The following is a 6000-nucleotide window of genomic DNA, read 5'->3' on the forward strand; positions in this document are numbered from 1 at the left end:
TATTCAAAACTTGTCAAAGTTATTTCAAAGAAACATGTGTGCTCCTATTTCTTTTATCGTATGACAACACCATTATGAAGTTAAGACGTCTTCTTTATTAAGTGTCGAAATATAAAAGGGCCCTCTTTTATAAAACTCATGTTTAAATTAATTAGTAATGAGGTTAACAGAAGCATTTTCGAAAAACAAAAATGCAAATTATTCTGTAAGTCCTTAAAAATAAAGGCAAGAATAAAGCAAACAGAAGTTTAAGATAATAACATAAAAAACTTCTTAATATGTAAAAAATCTAAGACTAAGTTCGAACTTAGACATAAAACTATGAAATTGTTTACATAGATTGCCCCATAAAAGACTTGGGGACTTGCGTTTCCAAAATCAACCCTCAAATGAAGCTAAGGGTTTGATTATAATTTTTCAAAATAAAAACACAAACAAAATCATTCAAATGATTAAAACTGTTCACTGAGAAGTTTGTGGAACTGAAGCAGGAACATCAATAGCAGCGGGCTCAATTTGGGCAGGTGCATCAACAGATGCGGTTTCAACTTGGCTTGCAGCAACACGCTCGATTGGGCTTGAAAGAGTTGGGATACTCGTATCAGCTTCAACATTCACGGGAGCTTCAACCACAGTAGAAGGGAAGTCCTGAGTTTGCTGAGTTTTTTCAATGGTTTCATTGATCTTAGCTAACTCTGACTCCAGGTTGAAGTTTTCTTGGCCAACTTCAATTAGGGTATCACGACGTGAATTCAAAAATGCCCAACTTACCTCAACAGCAGATTTTTCTTCAAGGGTCTCATAATCCTCACCATATAATAGGCATTAAATGCTGAATACGTTAGAGAATTTGTATTGAATATAATGATTATGTAACGTAACATTCAATATCTTTAATTATTCATAATAGCCTTATTATGATTTGGGCAAAACGCATATCTCCAAGATATCTATAAAAGGGAGATGTTTGATCAATTGTAAGGACACGAAACACTATTGGAATAAACTTTGGTTTTTTGTTTTTCTCCTGATTATATTCTTGCTACCCAAATTACTCTCTTTTACATATTCTTTCGATTATTAGTAACACGTGTTCTTCTAAATTCTAGCTTTAACTAAAATTTCATTTTTTGGTTAAACAAAAATATTCCCTGTTGAACAACATAAACAAGTTTTCCTGACTTCATAAAGCACTCATTACCTCCAATTACACCACCAATTATTCTTAAAGATTATCATTCACATTGCTACAGGCACATCTACTTCCTCACCTATCATTCACACAGCTGAGTACACATTTCATGCATCTTTAGATGAGATTTCTACACTTGAAAGCTTTATACTGATATATTTGGTTGTTTGGACTTCATGGCTTTTGCTATTTTTGGTACTATACAAGAAAACATATAGTGAGACGTACAAAAAGATTCGAAAACATTAAGGGCGAAATAGTAAATGTATTAGCTCGCATACATATATATATAGTTTATATTTGACCAACAAAATTTGAAGTTAGAAATTCAGGTTACTATTATATTCACCTTCTCGATTTACCCTGGCCTTTTTCGTGATGATCTTCTAACCAATGCTCCCTCACCATCGCATCGACATTCGACGGCGATAACATTGAGTTCCTCCAGGAAAAAGATAACCATCAATGTTCTCGAGCATATGATCAACCAAGTCAGGATCTCTAATGCGCATGCATCCACACCTGTGCCTTCAAGATAGGCTCCGAAATCGGGATACGTACTAGCCCATGCAAATTTTGCCTTTTTTGCAGTATGTATATATTAAGCTAGCTAGTACGGAGTATGTCTTTTCTCTTTCTATTCATGTTGGCCTACACTGTTGCATCTTTTCTTCCTCATCATCACTTTTTTCTTCTATCTTCTTGCTTTATTGCTTTATCACCGATTTCATTTTCTGATTCTTCACCCCCGCGTCCTTCCTCTATTTTCACCTGTGGAATTTCATCTTCTTGTGTGGAAGACTTCATATTATTGCTCGCTTCATGTCCCCGTAGAAACTTGAGTGGTCCACTGACGTCAGACTAGGAGAGGCTATCCCTCGAAACAATAGGTTGAGAAGCCGAGTTCACCAGCATCCAGAAAAACAGAAGATGCATATACCTGATCAGGAGGAACTTGACGAGAAGCAGTTCACTGGTCAGACCTAGTCCCGTACGGACTTGCATGCACATGCATCAAGATCTGGACACGTATATCTAGTGACATTCTTTAAGTGACTTAGAATAGACCTCATGCTCGGAAACCTCACTTTCACAAACCAATCAGTTTTCTCATTCAGCTGGAAAATATAAAACCAGTTATTTCTATGTTCTTTAATTGCCTTACTGAAAATTTGTACTATAGCATATCAAGTTATTTTCTCATATTGCTAGTCTAATTAACTTGATTTGTACTGGTATAAAACGAGGTAGATCTGGAAGTATATGTTAGACTCGCATTTTAATGATGAAAAATAACACATCCTTGATTATTGTAGGGACACTCCAGGAGCAAAGGAAAGGAAGATTGTCAAATATGCGCAAAGGAAGACAGGAAAGGAAGGAGTAACAAAAAGTGAGAGAAAGGTTTTTTTAGATCGGACAACCCGTTTGAAAGGAAGATATTAAAGGAATGACCAAAAGCAGAGGAAATCGAGATTGCTTAGAATTCGCTTGATATATCTAACTGAAGATTCACCTATCAAAGGAAGATGCCTAACTCCCGAAATCAAAGGATCTATATACTTCACGCTGTTCGAATGAAGAAAGGATCTGCTCAACGATGGGAAGCTCTATCAAGACCACAAGCCAAGGCAAAATTAACGGAAGCTCAACACTTATTCTTGGAAAAAATCATTTTACAATTCATTCCAAAGATCAATTCCCTTGAGTCTGTAGTCTCTCAAGATCTGCCATAATCAAGAATGAAAGCAGCGCCCTCAAAGTACATATACAGTGAGACGATCAAGAGAAGAGATATACTTTGATCAAACCAACTTTGTGCTCTTTGTTCTACTCTAACAAGCATTGTAATCTAAGTGTGATTTACTGTGTAAGAGAAAAAAATATTGGTGAAGCATTATATCAAATTAAGTGTACTTAGAACCAAAACGACATTTGGTGTTCGTGATAACATCAACATACGTGTACCCAGTTTTCAAGGAGCTTTGAAGAGATAACCCTCTTGCAAACTAAGGGGACTGGAGTAGGATTCACATTGAATCCTCACCAATATAAAAATATCTGGTGTCATTTAAATTCTGCACTTTACATTCAGCATTTAGTTTTTGCCTTGTATCTATCTCTAGTTGACTAATTGGTAAACTAGTCAACTACTTACCTATAAAAAGAAAAATCAACAATTCACCCCCCTCCCCCATTCTACTTTCAATTGGTATCAAGGCAGGTCTCGCATTTTGATTTTGCTTAACAACTAGTGAGAAAAGATCATGTCAAAGCAAGTAATTGTCGGAGCTCTATTTCAAGAAGGGAGTTCACAAGTAAGGCCTCCATACTTCAATGAAAAACGCTTTTCACAATGGAAGGTTCACATAGAAATCTATACGAAATCCTATGATGTCAAAGTTTGGCGTGTAATAAAAAAGGGAGACTATCCAATTCCAGCAGCAAAGTCTGACAAGAAGGCAAATGGACAAACATCTACTGAACCCATCGATCTGGAGAAGAATACGAGAAGATCTAAAGCTGTGATACTACTAAAGAAATGCAGGATAAGTTGGAAGTCACATATCAAGGGACAAACAAAGTTAAGGAAAAAAGGATAAATCTGCTGACCCATGACTATGAACTTTTTTAAATGAAAGAAGGTGAATCCATTGAGGAAATATTTGCTAGATTCAGCAAAATTATTGGAGATCTAAAGGCCTTTGAAAGACCATATTCAAGTGGTGAGCAAGTTCGAAAAATTCTAAGAAGTCTACCTACTACTTGGCAAATAAAAGTAGTAGCTCTTGAATCTCAAGATCTAGACAAACTATCATATGATGAACTACGAGGAGATCTTATTGCCTTTGAGAAAACACATCTCAAAAAATGAGGACAGAAAGAAAAGAAGAAAATTGTTACTTTCAAAACCTCGATTGAAGGATCTGAAGATGAAAATAAAAATGAAGCTGAGTAACTTGAATAAGAAATAGCTATAGTTTCCAAAAAGATACAGAGAATACCAAAAAGTAGAGAATGTCCTCCAGAAGAACATCAAGACAATACAACGAACAAGAAAAGAACGATGGGGAAATGCTATGAAAGTGAAAAATATGATCACATACAAGTTGAATGCCCAGATCTTAAAAGAAAAGCCTCGACCTGAACACAATGGTAGTATAACACCACATTTCACTCTTCAATATAATGTATTCCCTGTGAGACACTATATGGGCAACCTCCACCTTTGCATCTTCTATATATGGCTGGTGATTCTGACTCAGTGGAATTTGATAGGAGCCTGCTCACAAGGGAATTTGAGTTACAATTGTTGAAGTACCATTTACAAAGGACTCAGCAGAGGATGACTGAGCAAGCTAACAAACATAGATCAGACAGGAAATTTCAATAACGGGATTGGGTATAATTAAAAATTCAGTCTTACATGCAAATAACCATGTTTGGGTCACACTTTACCAAGCTATCAGCAAAGTATTGTGGGCCTTACCAAGTGTTGCAAAAGGTAGAGCACGTAGCATACAAGCTCTCACTTCATCCAAAGTTATTGTTGCAGCCTACCTTTCACGTGTCTCAGCTCAAGCGATGTTACGAGTTACTAGATACCATCTCTCATCCACCAGTGCTAGAACTACCAAGTCCTTACTACCCTCAGCACACAAAATTTTGGATAGACCTATGATTCAAAAGGGGAACAAGGCAATTGCTCTAAAGATTCGATGGGACAAGTTATCATCAGATCTCGCAACTTGGGAAGGCTATCAAGCTCTAAAGATTTGTTTTCCCACATTCCTTCCTTGAGGACAAGGAAGGTCTTAATCGGGGAGAACTTATACGAGAAGAAAAGAAGATAGGGTTGCACGTAGCCATTAAAGTGGTTGAGTTAGGTTGGGGTCAAGTTTAATAGCTGTACAGTTAAGTCCCTCTCACGTTTATGTTATAGGTTTTTATAATTACATATTAGCCCGTAAGTTGTCACTGTTCTGGCACTATTGGTCCTGTCAGAGTTAGTTATAATGTCTTGTCTTGTAGTGAGTAGTGAAATATGATATATTCTCTTGTAATCAGCTGATTGAGTATGAATTGGAAACCTATTTTAATTTTTGCCCTAATTTCTTATTCCTTAGTCATTATCTCTTTTTTCCTATTTTATTTTTATCGCTTTTAGCAACACTCATCCTCCTCCTCAAAGACGGTGGAAGAGAAAATTCCTAGGTTCTTTGTTCCCAGTCTCAAGCATTGCTGTATTTTTTATTAAGTTAAATAGGGTATTTAGGTTTAGTAATTCTTAATTTAATCTGTAGGTTTTTTTTAACTAAATAGGATATTTCGGCTAATAAGAAGGGTATTTAGGTAAATTGGATTATTCCTTGAATTTAGACTCTCACTAAATGCTTCCAGGCACATATAACGAGGCTAGAAAATATCACTTCTTTTCCGACATTATCTAAACAGTTCCGATGGTTATTTCAGAGTTTTATTATTAATCAATCATCAGTGATTAATTCTAAAACTTATTTTGTTTCATTATGGGGAAAATAAGATTTATTTTGCTGCAGGATCCAAATCTTATGATGTCACTCGACTCAAGTCAAGGGCAGAAACATGGTTCGAATGGGTGGAAAGGAGCCATTATTTGATGCGCAGAACAACCTTCAGTTTGAAAATCATGGAGTGGCTTTGCTTCGTTCTTCGGGAGGCTTGAAGAGATGTTGGCACATATGTAAGGAAATGGAAATTAAAGGAGCAGTTCTCTATCTTGTTCAGTTCCAGGAGGAGCAACAAGTTTGGAAGATTTATTAGCATTG

The 6000-nt window shown here is 36.2% G+C and overlaps 1 long non-coding RNA gene across 1 annotated transcript; it reads right to left on the minus strand.

Annotated features, from left to right (window-relative positions):
* Window positions 1-4132: 4132 nt before the first annotated feature.
* Window positions 4133-5288, minus strand: LOC104239393 (uncharacterized). The gene is made up of 2 exons (XR_714114.2): window positions 4683-5288; window positions 4133-4475 (listed from the first exon to the last, which is right to left on the minus strand). It is a non-coding gene; the product is annotated as an uncharacterized lncRNA (long non-coding RNA).
* Window positions 5289-6000: the final 712 nt, after the last annotated feature.

Source organism: Nicotiana sylvestris, chromosome 8 (assembly GCF_000393655.2).
Source record: "Nicotiana sylvestris chromosome 8, ASM39365v2, whole genome shotgun sequence".
Classification (NCBI taxonomy): Eukaryota; Viridiplantae; Streptophyta; class Magnoliopsida; order Solanales; family Solanaceae; genus Nicotiana; species Nicotiana sylvestris.